This window comes from Numida meleagris, chromosome 7, assembly GCF_002078875.1.
Source record: "Numida meleagris isolate 19003 breed g44 Domestic line chromosome 7, NumMel1.0, whole genome shotgun sequence".
In the NCBI taxonomy this organism is placed as follows: Eukaryota; Metazoa; Chordata; class Aves; order Galliformes; family Numididae; genus Numida; species Numida meleagris.
Genome location: NC_034415.1, coordinates 1,829,664 through 1,845,066, shown reverse-complemented (window position 1 = coordinate 1,845,066; position 15,403 = coordinate 1,829,664). Strand labels below are relative to the sequence as shown.

Genomic DNA, 15,403 nt, shown 5'->3' with positions numbered 1-15,403 from the left:
AGGCAGCTTTACTAGACATGGGAGTCACTGCCTTGGCAAATGGTCTGTCAGTCAGTCAGAGAAGAATTAAGCAATTCTTTCAGAGTCCTTTACTCAATAGAGACGTACCACCGATTTAGAAGAGTTGGATTAGAGGAATCGCAACTTCAGTATCATAATAAATAACCAGAATCTGATGCCTCTTCTGCCAGAATCGTTCTTCCTCTTGGAACAGCACGTCACTGTGCATCATGGAAATGAAACAGCAGATGTTTCCAAAGATAGAGCAAGACTCACTGTGCTTGTCAGCTGTCTTCCTGGACTGCAGGCAGACATTGTGATTGTAGGCAGAAAGCCACCTCTAAAATACCTGGCAAAATTTGGGAAGAGATCTAAAATTTTAAATAATGAAGATATTCAAAATATTTGTAGCTGATATTTGAAAAGCAAAGAGTGGGAGAGGTAAAAACATTAGTAATATCATTCCTCCAGCGAGTCCGCTCAGCCAAATCCCTGTAAAGAGTCCGGCTGAATGTCTGCAGAAGAATTTGACACTAACTTCCACGGTAGTCATTCAGTGGGTGCTAGCTGATGAAAGATACAGAGCCCTCAGAGTAAGAATCCTGTTGAAAACCTGTGGCAGCTTTTAAAGCAAAACCAGGTAACGGTTTCCAAAAAGGAACAAAGTGTATTGTGAACCTGATACTCCTTTCAATTTATAGTTGATCTTTAATCCATGAACCCACCCACAGAACAATTTCTAGCTGTTTTTCATTGTATATCTTGATGAAACAGAGAAAGCATTTTGCAATACGATGCACTTTCACTGTGTTAGAAATAGCTGTGCAATTTGGAAGTGGTGGATAGAATGTAAGAGCTTGTTGCTTAGGACTATCTGTCTTCAACATATCCTGTATCAGATGATTGTTCGTTTAGTAAGGAGGTTTTCAGAATAAAGATGAACAGAGAATAAATTATTTAAATTAAGGTTGGTGGTGCATTACAGGGAGGAGTAATATTGGAATTACAAAGGGACTGAGCCTCACAAATATCGCTGAAACAAAATTCAAGATTCTTGGGATTTCCAAAAATTTTTGGGTCTTTTTGGCTCTCCAAGTTACTCTTTTTACTAGCTCTTAAGTTACATGAAAATCTCATGATTCCAATTCAAGGAAGGCTGCATTATGAATTTTCAGCAGGACAAGAGCCACCATGGGATATCATTTACTGAACGACAGAGCATATTGAGAAGCAGTCACTATTGGGAACAGACTTCAGAGTGGTCTTGCATAAAGAGTGAAAAGACAAGGCAAACCCAGGGTAACTGTAACTGCAAAATTTCAATTTCTTATTGGCATTGTGTCATTTCTCAGGCAGTGAGAAAATAAAATAATCTACAAAAATAAAATAATCTCTGGGACTCTCAGGATGGCAAAGTTTCACTTAAATATGAAGAAAGCACATGCTACATTGTGAATGACCATAATCTCTTGTCATTTCCAAATACGCTTGCTCAAGTAGCCCCCTTTTACAAACATTAGGTCTATCTCCTCTTCTTTGTAACAGCATTTATTAGATTTTAATTGCTAAATATTAGAAACAGGAAAGGTTTTGTTGTTATTGGTTTTGTTGTCATCATCCCACAATGAAGATTTAGCTTTTATTTAAATGAGATGACCCAATATATTCAGTTCAGTCGCTAGATTGACTGTCACTGAGTTGTCAAATGCCAGTTATGAATAGTATACAGAAGGAGAACAAGTTGACCTTGAACTCACTAAATGTTTTATGAATAGTACCCATTTCCAGAAAAAATATGAATATGTTTTCCAGATTTGCTCTTTTTGCTTTCCTTAGGGCTGTTCTCAGTAACAAATGCCTTTCATCTTACTGAGAGGCTTGTTAAACAGAAGGTTTGGGAAGGGTAGAACAACATTTTAATGATGAATTTAATGCTTGTGGATTGTAAAGGATTGATTATGTTGTAGGCTGAATTCCTGGACTTTGCCAAAGGCTACGGAGAATATCGTAGCAATAATGCTAGCATTGCTTCCTAACACTTGTCAAATTCTGTTTTATTATTTTCCATTATTGGAATGATTTGGTCTCGGTAACTATCCTATCTTCTTAATTAGCACTTTCATTCTTAAATAAAATTAGAGTAGGTAACGCTATTCAAATAGAATAAATGAAAGCAAGCATAGTTTTGAGCTAACTCATACAACCCTACACATTATTTCCAAACTTAGCATGACTTAGCGCCTCCAGCTGGAGCTGGAAACAAACAATTCTCATGCATATGCCAGAGAAGACTGCAGGAAAGTGAGGTGGTTAGTACTATAGGATGCAGGTCACAGGATTCAGGTTGTAACTGACAGAAGCACTCTAAATAGAATTAATTCAAGACACTTGCGCTCAGCACCAGATTTTGATCAAACACTTCAAAAGTAAAAAATAGCAGCTCATTTACTCTGCCATGAAATATATTGGGTCCTTTTCAAATACATTGGTTCCTTTTCAGAAGGTACTTTCAGCTCTTTCAGAATTTGTGGACAAAGTGGTTTCTAGCTAATATATAGTTTTGAATGCTTTTTAGAAAGCCTCTTGCATCATAGAGTTCATAGCAACAGCTTCTGTTACTGCTTTAAGAGCACAATAAGGTTTAATAAGAAGGATATACTTGAGTTCATAGATTGCTTGTTTTCTGCTTTATTTTATTCATCACACTCCCTACCTCCTCTTAGCAAAAAAAAAAAAAAAAGAAGAAAAAAGCAGTGGCCACTATTGATCTCTACCCCAAAGTAGGTCCCCTTGATCTGGATTGAACCTGTCTCTGTCAGTAACAATTTTTCGAGGAGACCGTTCTATTTAAAATGTTTCACAGGGCATCTAGTTATTTGTTCATTTGTTAGGAATGGTGGAAGAGACTATTATAGACAAGCAGCCTCAGCTGGCTGCTGGACATAAGACTAGATCCAGTCATATCACAAAGACAGAATATACTTTCTGCACACTGTGGAAAATAGTTCTCTGATACATCTTGACCCAAGACTTATTAAAAAACTATTATTGATATTAATTGAAATTCAAAACGCCCTTTGGAATTTCACTGCAAACATTTTTTCTCTAATGCTGGTTTTCATGTTATGAACAAGAGGTGAGCGGTATAGGCTGCAGAACAGTATACAGGACAGTCATCAATTCCACACTGCAAGATCAATCTTCCAGCTGAATGTAAAAGGAAATATGTTCTCCTGCAGAGCACAACTCCCGCCATCTGTACCATATGCTAAAGTACATTTGGGAAAAGGACAGAAACTCTCACTATAATCTTTTTTATCTAATACAAACAATCTTTGCAGTTTTTAAAGCACTTCGTCTAAAGGATAGCTTCTGTGTACACAAATAGCAGAAAAGAATGTGAGGTGCAAGTGTAGTCCCGACTGTCCTGTGTCACTTGTAATATCAAGGATCACTAATGTCACTTAGAGAGGCATTCAGAGCGCCCATCCCACATCAGACATGGTGAGAAGAAACCCTAGACTTGTTCCTTTTCTTCTGACACACTTACAAGACAAACACATGCTCCATTAAAAATAACATAGCTCTGCTCTGATATGTTTCCCTCCCATGTGTCCAACTTAAAAATATGCCTCAGTTCACAGTGTTATGCTTATTAAGATATAATATTACTGCTCTGCAATGAGCCACTTCAGAGGACACAGCAGGGAAGCAGAATCCCAATGTGCTGAAGAGGGTGACCCCATCACATCCAGTACCAGAGCAAAGCATTCTCCTCTTGCAACATTCTCTTGTCTTGCATCTGGAGCTTATTCTTTTTTCTTTTTTTCCCCTTTTTTTCTCATTTTATTGTTTTCTTGAGTCATGCTGGTTCCACCTCTGAAAAACTGTAGTGACATAACTGACAATCCCAGCAGTTTCTAGGGGCACTAGAAAGCTGTGTATTACATTTCATTTTCTCTGCACAGATCACTGAGCATCCAGGCTGATTTCAGCACATCTTGTTGAGGAGAGCTTTTAATGTTAATTTGCTACCTTTAAGAACAGTCAGCTGACGGGGCAAGAGCCACCATGTTGCCTTAACTTTAGATATTATTTTGACCTTGCTTTACTCCCACGGTAAAATCTGATCACAGGTTGCAAATGTGCTGTTATTCATACATTAACATTAACAAACAATAAGGCAACCTACATCATAACTGTAAGTGGAGGATGAGGGTATGGAAATGTAGGGTTTTGTTTTCTTCTTTTTTGGTTCATCTATATAAAGGAACTCACATGTGTCACTGATTTTTTTTTTTTTTTTTTTTGCATTGAAAATGATACAGCGAAATCCTGTTATAAATAATACAGAATGCCACCGAACATGTGGGGCCATAACCAAAGCTTGCAGTTGAAACAATAAAAAGATTGACGTGATTAGAAATATGATTCCAGAAGAAGTAGATTGGAAAAGTATCCTGTTTGTATCTTAGTAACAGAGACATTTTACTTGGGTTTGTCGCCTGTTTTTTTTTCCAATGAATATAGCACAGTACATCTGGGCTGGTGGTGAAGGGCTGGCAGTTTTTCCCCAGCAGGTTAGCCAGTCAGTTTCCTCACACTAAAATTACCAGTGAACAGCCTGACCCCTGGGGTTGGATTGCTGTCATGTGGCGGTGCCTCTGAATGTTTCAAATATTTAGCACTTATGCATACATTAGCTCATCTTAATTGTTTTCCGTCAAAACGCCAGCAGAAAAACAATTAGACGAACTTGGTTTTTAAGTATCACAGGTTTTTGTGGCACTTTTAAAAATTTTATGCTTCTGTAAATTAAAGGGTGCATACAAAGCTTCTGCTCTCATAAATAAAATTTATCACAAATTAAGAACATTTATTGACTTTTTATAAACGAAACGTTGCTTTTCTTACTCCCAGCCTAAATTACTATTATCACTTATGGCCTGCACTCAGCCATGATCGTTTATGAAGGAAATCCTCCCTTATGAAACAGAGCAGCTGAAGATTTGGCCCGGGTATTTTTTCACTGCTTACCACAGCCTGCTTCCCGTCTCAAAAGAGCAATGCCTTCATTCTCAGTCTCTGCGTGAGCAACATTTTGAAACAATCATGTTTTCTAAAAACATCTCTTCACTCCATAACCATTGATAACATCATGCAGATCTCACACATGCAGCCCAACATCAACATATTGATGTTTCTTCAAATCAGTACTACAAATTTTTGTCTGCATCAAGTCCCTTTGCCTTGGACATGCACATAAAGTCTTCTGGGTCTGCCCCAGCGAGGATTCACACAAGGAATTTTTACATCAATTCATGTGCTAGGGTAAGTACGTTCACAGTGTAGGGTTGGACAACCCAAGGTCTCATACATATTATATGGTTTTATTCTCTCACTACAGCAAACATCAGCTCAGGCAAAATTAGGAATAGTTCAACTCTGCAAAGTCAATATTCATTCAGGAGACTAGACCACACTAAGAAAGCAAAAAGATATGCCCCTCCCCCAGAATAACAGGGTTGTCTCTTAAGAGCCCAAACCAAAAGAGATCCTTCACCTGCACCCAACCTGCACTACAGCAGTACCCAACAGAGCCACACTGGAGCCTGCCAGCATGTCACCGCATCTACAAAACACTACGTTAGTGTATGCAAGTCCAGCTGACAGACTATTCCAAACTACCAACCTATCAACAAAGGGGGAAAGGAAAGTTTTCAGATAAGATTTAAGAACAGAAATTAAAAAGAGCCAATGCTTTCTTGAAGTAAGAAGGAACAAGAAAAGAGAAGAGGCTGTGACTTGGATGGCACCAATGCTGTTGGCAGACAAGAGAGCTGGAAAACTATGATGAACATGAAAGGGTGGTTCAGTGCTGTGTTTTGTTTTTTAAAGTGCTGAAAGCTGTATTAAAAATACAACAACAAGAGAGAACAGACGCATCATAATAGTCTCACACTTTGAGAAAATAGCCAGAGCTCTGTAGGCTGACAGAAGAAAGATACTCAAAGTCCAGAGGGGGTTGAATTACATCCATCATGTACAGAAGTAGAAAGGATTCCACTGAAAATCTGAAGAAAGGCAAGGACTAAGTGTAAGAGATGTACATCAGCAGTAACTGGGAGATGCTGCTTTGCAAGCACTCAGGCAAGAAAGGTGCAAAAGCAAACAAACAAGAAGACAACTGAAAAGTCCAAGAATGCAATTTCAGATTACTTTTACTTGTGGAATACGATGGTTAAATAAGACTCGTATGCAAGGAGTACTTAGGCCTTCTCTCTTTTATCAGAAGGACCACATTGCTTTATAATCATATAAAAATGCTGTATTTGAATGAAACGTATTAAGGGGATGGAAAAGTCGTTTTTACAGGATATTTGTACATCTAGTCAAACATTTTCTCTGGAAAGTCTGCAAGTTCCACAAAAGGCCCTAAACATTCTGTTGTCTTTAAACGATCACAAATAGTCAGCAGATTTGATCCAAAGGTAACTTTTTCAAAGCTCTCTAAACACCAGCAGACTTTTTGCCCTAACCTTTATTTCCTTTTTGTCCAGAAATATAGGTAGATGATTGGTCCAAACTTAATTTGATTAGTAAAGATGCCAGGATTTACGTTTTCTCATAAATAGACATCTAATATTGTGTTTAAACATGACTAACATTTGTTTTATGAAAATCACAGAATCACCAAGGTTGGAAAAGACCAAGAAGATCATCCAGTCCAACCGCTCACCTATCACCAGTATTTCCCACTAAACCACGTCCCTCAGTACAACATCTAAACGTTCCTTCAACCCCTCCAGGGTCTGTGACTCTACCACCTCTCTGGGCAGCCCATTCCAGTGCCTGAGCACTAAAAAAAAAAAAAAAAAAAATCTGGTTTCATAAAGGATTAAGTTGTCCCTAAAGTGTATACAAACACATTAGCAGATGTGTGTTCCTCCTTTTATTTGAGTGATAAAAAAGCTTTGTACCAGATACCCATCATATGGACATACGAAGACCTGAAAGTCTGGAACCTCTCTCCTCGCTTTTAGGTGAATCATTCCAACTTTTAGTTGTTCTTAATTTACTTGTGTCTAGAAAAGTTGAAAAATATAAAATATATGAAGTTTAAGCAAAGTCTGGAGAATTGGAGGGAAAATGAAAGGCAGAGGATATGGAAAAATGTTATTTTCTACTTGTCACTGGTAAAAGTCCTGATAAGGTGGATGTTTGTTTACATTCCTCAGACATGCCCTGTGTCTAACACCGTGAGTCTTCAGTAAACACAAGCAGTGATACGACAGGCACCTATTCAGCTTTCTAATTATGTAAGTACAAATACTTACAATCTGTTTTTTAGCAATTTCAACCAGTAGAAATGAGTCTGATAAGAAAGGGAAAAGGTGATTTTTTACATGGTAATTCCCTCAGGAGCAGGGAAGCAGAATTAAGCAAGAAATGTTTGTGATTGTAAAGGCAAACTGGATGCCGTTTTGAAAGAAATCTATAAAAAGAAGTGACGAATAGAGATGGAAGTTATTTTTTTTTTCCTCAGAGCAATTAAAACTTTGGGTTTTCGGGTTTTTTTTTTTTTGTCTGTTTGCTTATCTGTCACACAAATCTTTCACAGACAGTAAAATACCTTCACAAACATTCTGTTTTCATATAATTGAAATAAATGCATGAGGCAGCTACTAGGTCAGATCCAGTAGTGGATAAAGAACATTTTCTAGTCAAAAATGAGGAGAAATGAAACCAGTATCTTGGTGTGCCCTCTTCCTTATTGTACTGATGGTTCCTTGGCACACTGATATACATGCACCCACAGCTCCCTACCCCAGTTGGCCCACAATGGCTGCCTTGACACAAAGATTCACTTGGCAGATGTTTACTTGCATCACCTTCAGGACCCCAGTGAGTTACCTTGACTGAAAGTCAAGCCAAAAAGATTCAGTGTTTGCCCCCTTCGGGTCCTGTTCTGTCTCCTCAGCAGCAAACTACTCCACTCAGATCAAAAATCAATTTAGTTGCAAGGTCATATGGAAATACCTCACAGCAGAAAAACCTCAACTCTCTGTCTTAGTGGAAGTATTTGGATTAAGCAGGCAATTGACCACCTAAAAGCTCTGGCCATACTTCACATGCGAAGAACTTCATGTCCGTCTCCTATAAAGACAGTGCAATCAAACTCAGGACAGTCTCTGCTGGCACTCCAGCTGTTTTTTTTCTCACTGTGTTTGCTACAGCTCACTAGTAAATTATGTCAATTTGTACTAGATAACCACTGAATAACAACCTTCCCTTGTGTACGGACAAAGCAGTTCATATGATGTTAGAAGGGGGAAAAAAAGAGTTCTGTTTTTTGAGGTTTTTACCATTTGTGTTGCTTGTCTTGTTTGGAAGGTTGGTTTACTGGCGGGGGGTTCTTCCTTCTCCCCACATCCCTATTGGTCAGTTGCCTTATTTCTTTATTTTCCAGATAATTTATGAATAACTGTGAGGACTTGTGATGCTTCTCAGTTGTGATGATTTGTCATAGCAATCACATAATGTAACACAGGCAAAGATTTAATTGTATTCTAACTGGAGGCCTCGTAGCCTCAAAAATATAAAGCTGAAGAGATCGTTTCACTTGCAAGTGTGGCCCTGTGATGAGCTATCATCAGGGGGAAGGTCCACCAGATGGGAGACATAAAACAGAAATGTTTTTTTTTTATTTCTGCAATCAATCCAAAGTGAGCTGGCAATCCTGCATGAAGAACTTTACACGGAACTTTTTCACAGAGATTAGAGACTTTTTCTTGGGACATACCACCTGGGAATTTGTGATCATTGTTCCTACCACAGTTGTATAACTTCAACATCCCACAGAGCTGACACTTTGACACTAACAACTGTGCGGGGAGTAAAACAGATTTACAAGTGGCAGTGACCTTTTCATCAAGGGAAGTAAAGTAGACTTGAATCCACCGTACCCCCGACTCACAGTCCTGACAACATCATTCAACATACAGTAGGAGAAGCACTTCAGCAAGTTTATGAAAGTGACATTGACACAGCACAGTACATTAAATTGATCCCAACAACATGCCATGAGTTTTAAGTAGCATCTCTTTTTTTTTTTTTTCAGTGAGATTATACATGTTTGCTGCTTAAATACTCTAGTGTTATCTGTTACTCAGGGATGACAATTGAAATGCAGTGGTATCAGCACCTTTTTAGTTATGAACACATACATATTTTGACCATCCTTCTTACAGTAGAAAATTTTTAGAAAAGAATAGAAACAATCTATAATAGAATGTTCCTACCATCATTTCTTACCTTAGAACCCCATACTTCTGTGCTGCATGCACAGCCCTGATTCTATCTTGAGTCTTGTTACCCTAGCAACTAATAGCCAAGCTGGCTTCAAAAAAATAGAGGTGGCCTCCCTGATTTTTAAAGAAAATTGACTACCTTAAACCCAGTGAATGCCTGTTTTAATTGCACTGTTCATGGTTGTGAATCTCTCTCAGCATTTTTTCAGAGATAACAGCAATTTAATTCAGCTCTGCCGTTTGCTACATGGAAGTAGTAAAGCAAAACTTCTCCTGCTGGAAACTTCAAGCGTAGATGATTTATTTTTAGGCATCTAAAAGCCAAAAATTAGGTCTGCATTTTCTCATTCAAACTCTTTGCAATTTCTTTATGATATAACGGCTATTATTTCAAGCTTCTATGAGAAGAACAGTTTACTTAGAAGCATTATACAACTACAACTTATAAGGGTACTCTATATTCAGAAGAAAGAAAATTGTTGCACGAATTTATGGTAAAGCAAATTTTCCCTATCGATCAAGCCCTAGAGGGGCATTAACAACACTTAAGGGAACAAACTGTAGAAGATGGCATAACTGACATGTATAAAAGAGTCAACAAGAGAGCTGAGAAGTGCTAGTAGGAAATGGAACACTTTAACATTACATCCCAGTCATACCAAGGTCCATTGGCCCTGTACTCATTCCAGATAATTAATTTACAACACATTAAACCTCTGTGTGAAGAAGGAAGTTATGCATCAGTTGTGTAGGAATGAAAAGTGTTATTGATTTAAGATTTCTACTGTGTCCTGCAGTGACAGAAAGAAAGAATCTAGTTGTGTTTTAAAGACAAAAAAACCTTTTCTGAAGGACACATTTGCTAAATAAGTGCACTTTACACTACATTTAACTGAAGTATTGTTGACATCCTAAAATAAACACTGTTAAGAAAGAAACCCTCAGCATAATTAGGAGATCGTGGCATGACTGGATAGTATTGGCATTCGCTCTAGGAATCAAATGCTTGGAGGTGATAATGCTCTCTTTTACAGTAACAGTTTAAAATAGAAAAACACATTGACAAGTATTATTTAATGAATAAAATATGAGTGAACCAATGCCATTAATACACTACAATATCTAACAAGAGTCAAGCCCATTTTCCTCATGGAAGCACTGTACACGTAACATGTGAGAGAAGGAGATAGTTGCAGACTAGCAAAGTGTTAAGGCATGAACATCATGGCCAGTTCTATTTATACAGTCTTTTTCTATAATTAAATGACAATTTTCACATCATAACTCAGAAAATTCAAATTTAAAGGTTGGTTAGCACTTCTCACTGCAGTTCAGCTTCTCACGACCATGGGACAATAAGAATGCCTGCCTCGTACTACTCACAGCTTTCAGCAAATATCTACTTTCAAGATCATTTAAGACTTGCAGTGGTTAGAAAGAGATTTCAGTCTGCCCACATGCAATACACTCCCAATCTAAGAATATTCCATTTCAAGCAAGCAGTAACAACAGAGAAAACATAGAGGCGTCCGTAATTGAACTCAGGCTGAACTACATTGATCTCGCAATAGAGAGGGAAGTGTTAACATTCTGGTAAAGTTAGATCGTGTTTGGGATTTGGTACAAAATACCCAGAAAGAGGCTATGAAAGATCTAGAATGAAGCCTGGAATCCTGCAAAGAAGGGAAATTACTCTAGCTGAATTGGAACCAATATAGGAACACTGCAAAGGAAACATTACAATACAGTCAAAGTACCACTAGACTCATAGCAAAGAGCAAAGAATCTGTGCTATAAAAGCAGGAGAGTGCACAAATCCTACAACTGAACTTACAGATTGAGGAAGGTAATCTGAACCAGGAAGATCCCTAGCGCGTAGAAGATTTAAGAATTGCCATTTACAATTCTCCGCAAGAGTTTGTGTGCGCTTGCAAGTATACACAGTATGAGCAAAGTGGATGACAGCAACACTGTCAGATCCAAGACCCCTTTGGAGATGTCCAGCACAAAGTCTCAGGATGTAAAGCGAAAGCAACGAGCAGACAAAAAAAAATACAATAGCAGCAACAGAGATACCAGTGCTGCAAGAAAGAGTGCACACATTAGGAAGGAAGCAACTCAAGAAAGAAGAAATTAATTTTAAAAAAAGTTTTGTTTTTTTTTTTTCCCCAAGTTTTAAGCGTGGCTATTTATGAACATCTCCAAGAAACGTGTGGTGGTTTCTCTCCATGCTACAGTCAAAAATGAAGTCAAGTGCATTATTCATCATGGATACTAATGAAAAATTTAATGTCAGTGCTCTCCAAGAGTGAAGGGAGCCTTTGGCCTCAGTCTACATCTGTGAAAAGTTATGCATCTTATTTATGGAAAGCTTATGTTAACTGTAGCTGGCTGTAAACTACTTACTGCCATTCCCAATAGGAATCTGATAAGCACCCTTATATTACTGCCTCCTGAAACCGCATAGACTGTTTCTTAACTAAGAATGCTTACTTTACAAAACAAATACAAACCTAAGTAGAATTTGTTGCCTGCACATGCACACACTGGAGCCTTTGATACAGGCACTGTATACAGACTAAAGGACACATTTCTATCCGACATCTACCTGACGTTTAACCATTTTGGCTTTCAAACAAGGACTACAAATAACAGGAATACCAGGGCATTAGCCTAGGTTGGTGCACTCTTGACTTTCCTGTGAAAACCCCGTATACAGATCCTCCAGTTAGGCCTAAGGGCACTTGTAAGTCCATTTTTGTAAGGGACGATGACCACAGATTCACAAAACATCACGTGTGACTAGCAAGCGGTAAGTTGCAGCTTTTGCTTGTTTTGACAGAGCCTTTCCACAAGGAACTGTACCTTTCTCTAATCTTAAACTCACTTTGTCCAGTCACTGTGAGTGAAACAATTACAGCAATCAAAAACAAGAGTTGGCAGCTCCCTGGTGGGAAAAATGATCTGTACCACGCACAGCTGTACATACACCAATAAGATGGAAAGACTTGGTCAGTCATAGGAACAGAAAGAACAATCCCTGTGAAATACCCCTGCATTTTCTTAAAAATCTCATTTTCAGTAAAACTGGTGCAGGCTAAAGGGGAAAAAAGATTCCATTTTACAGCAACTACTGTTCCAGTCATGACTCTAACTCAACAACACAGGAAACTTACCTCCAGAAGTCTTGCCAGCCCAACACAGCGATTTCTCAAGTAGGTGAAGTCATCATGCGTCCTGCAGTGCATACATGGAGACTTCCACATCAGTTTTCTTTTTTACCAACCGAATTATTGTTCACCCTGAGTGGAGATGATTCATTATTTAAGAGATTTTGATTTCAGTTTGATATTTTGCTTAAATCACTCATTTTTCTTTTTAAAAGTTAAAATATTTGGCATTAGAACATGAAAAATAGCAGTCAACAATAATTATCATTTTGTAAGAGAATTCAAGTAAAATTTAAAATCCCTTGCATCCCTCTTTAAAACTGTAATGAAATGAGCACTTTATTTTCTTCTCACTCTTTAATAAAAATACCTTATATCTTTCGAAGTCTCATCAGTCCGTATAAATTCACTACCATATGGACTTCATTAAGTATCTGTACTGGTATTTCAGTATTTCCCCGGAACTAACTTTAGTATTGCTTTTTGGAAAAACACACTTATACATAACTCTTCTTTCTCTCTCATTCTACAGTGAAAAAAATATGAAAAATGAAAAGAGCATTCTTATTTCAGGTTATAGGTTCAAATGTACCAATCTTAACTATCAGCAGCTCTAACAGATAAAATGGACAAAGGACAGTAAGAAAAGCAAAACAGAGTGATTTCCTGTGGGGATGTGTTGCTCTCGTCACTGCTACTACCACCAGAAGAAGAGCACAGGCTTCCTTATACATCGCCCACCTGACAACACTGCTTCCCCAATCTGTATCAGAGCTGCATGTCACATAATAGCTTGTTCAATTATGAGAAAGTGTTAATAAGTAACCTGGGTGCGTTCACCCTTCACTAAATTATAATCAAGAGTTGATTCTAGGTTTTATGTTTGTTTTTCTCTCATGACATGCCAGACAAAGATTGCATATTTAATACAACTTTATGGATAATTACACCGCTATGCTATTCCTGTTACCACACTTAAAGAATTGTTCCTCTTTTCCTTAACTAGTAAGTCAAGATATGGTCTCAAAATATTTAATTATTTAAAGTACTTTTTTCCAGTAACGTGGTACTGTCAGCCTAATAAGAATTCAGTGATTTCCTTGGCAAACGCAGCAGTGTGTCAAAGAAGGTAATCGATCTGCAACACCCAGACACAAATTGCCTACCTGCTGTTAGGGCACGTGTTAGCTCCCTCATGCTTGCACAACTTTGCTCACTGTATGCTGTGGCAACCATTGCACATCTCACAGCATAAGCTTCCACCACACCAAGATGACTCATATCAGCCAGACAATTGCACATGCCCTCTAGGAAGAAAAGTCCAGTAAAGAAACCTGGTCCAGCGAAATAGAGAGAGAGACTCAAACTGTTAATCAGGTAAGACAGTACAACTACGGAAAAACATCTACGTGAGGTTAAATCATGGTTGAGAACAGTCTAAAAATGAAAGTTTTAATTTCAGTTAAATATAACGTTTTATTTTTGCTTATTCCTTAAGGTTTTTTTTCCCTCCACTTTTTACCAAGAACAAAAAATACCTACGCTACAATGTTAGCATTTTTATGGGATTAAATTTCAGCTTTACTATCCTTTAATGAGCGTTTCTTGTCACGCTCCTTGTCATGGATCGTGAGAATCTGACTGATCAGACTAGAGCTAGGTACATTACTGGTGTGCAGCTGTATCTATCCTGATACGCATTTATATGTAAATTGTGTATCTTTGACTGAGTACCTGTTACATGAATCAGCGTATCACAGAAGTACATAAAGGATAGGATTACTTTTATATTCCTAGCAATAAGCATCTTGCTGTCCCTTCAAAAAAAACACTTTTCTGATAGAGTTTTGTGTATAGTAACTGCAGCAAACTTTCAAACCAAACTACATCAAGAATGTAACGTGAAGGTAGATAGAGTATTGGTTTCTTTTTTCTTTTCTTTTTTTTTTTTAAACTATTCACCCATACTTACCATGTCCCTCTCTAGAATCCATGGATCATTATTCTTTGTAGCTCTTTTTTCTTCAGTGTATGATTGTGGGATGAAGTCCACATTCTGAAATTACACACAAATACGTTATAAAAAATAGAGAGTTTGAAATCAATTCTAATGTTAAATGCAAAGGACATTCTGGGCTCATTAAGTAAAAATATCTCATTTAATGAGCAGGAAAGCACTGGAGCACACTGAACCCTGACACAAAGCAAATTATTTAAGTGATAAATTATATTTTATGGGGAATGTAAAAGTTAATAATACTCAGGGGTAAGGTAATAAATGCAGAGGTGTAACTAACTTCATTGACTGCTTTACTTACAAACATGCCATATGTGCCTGGCTACTTGAAATAGTAATAAAAAGAATTGGCAAACTCATAGAACGAAAGGTTCATGTGGAGACCTTTGTAGCATACTCTCTTCCAGTAGTCAATCTGTGTTTTACTCTTTTCAAACTCATTATTCTCCTCCCTCTCTCACTTTAGGATATATACCTCCGGTCTTTGCTTTTCACTTTCTGTCAAATATTTGATCTTACATTCATTAAAACTGAAACCTCCTTATCTACCGGAGAGGCTAATAAAATGAGTGCTCATTTACCTGAAATGATGCCCTAGAAGTGACCTGAAACTTTACTTGGTTCTCTTCAATCTATGCTGAAAGAAAACAGGGGATCAACTGTTAATCTTCTGCCTTTCCAGTACACAGAAGTTCAGCGGATGAATCCCCTAGTATTGTTCAGTGAGATCAGTGCAGCAGATGAAGTCAGTAAGGATACACATGCATATGTCTGTACATTAGAATAAGAGTTGCTAGTATGAATGTAATTATCAGTTAAAACTTTTTCACTATATTTTTAATTGTGTAAAAGTATATATCAAGTAGAAGACAACCAAGGAAGTGTATCAAAGTTATTTCCTACTA

At 37.7% G+C, this 15,403-nt stretch overlaps 1 long non-coding RNA gene across 1 annotated transcript; it reads right to left on the bottom strand.

Annotated features, from left to right (window-relative positions):
- LOC110402284 lies at positions 12,494–14,557 on the bottom strand. The gene is made up of 3 exons (XR_002441028.1): positions 14,454–14,557; positions 13,648–13,815; positions 12,494–12,613 (listed from the first exon to the last, which is right to left on the bottom strand). It is a non-coding gene; the product is annotated as an uncharacterized LOC110402284 (long non-coding RNA).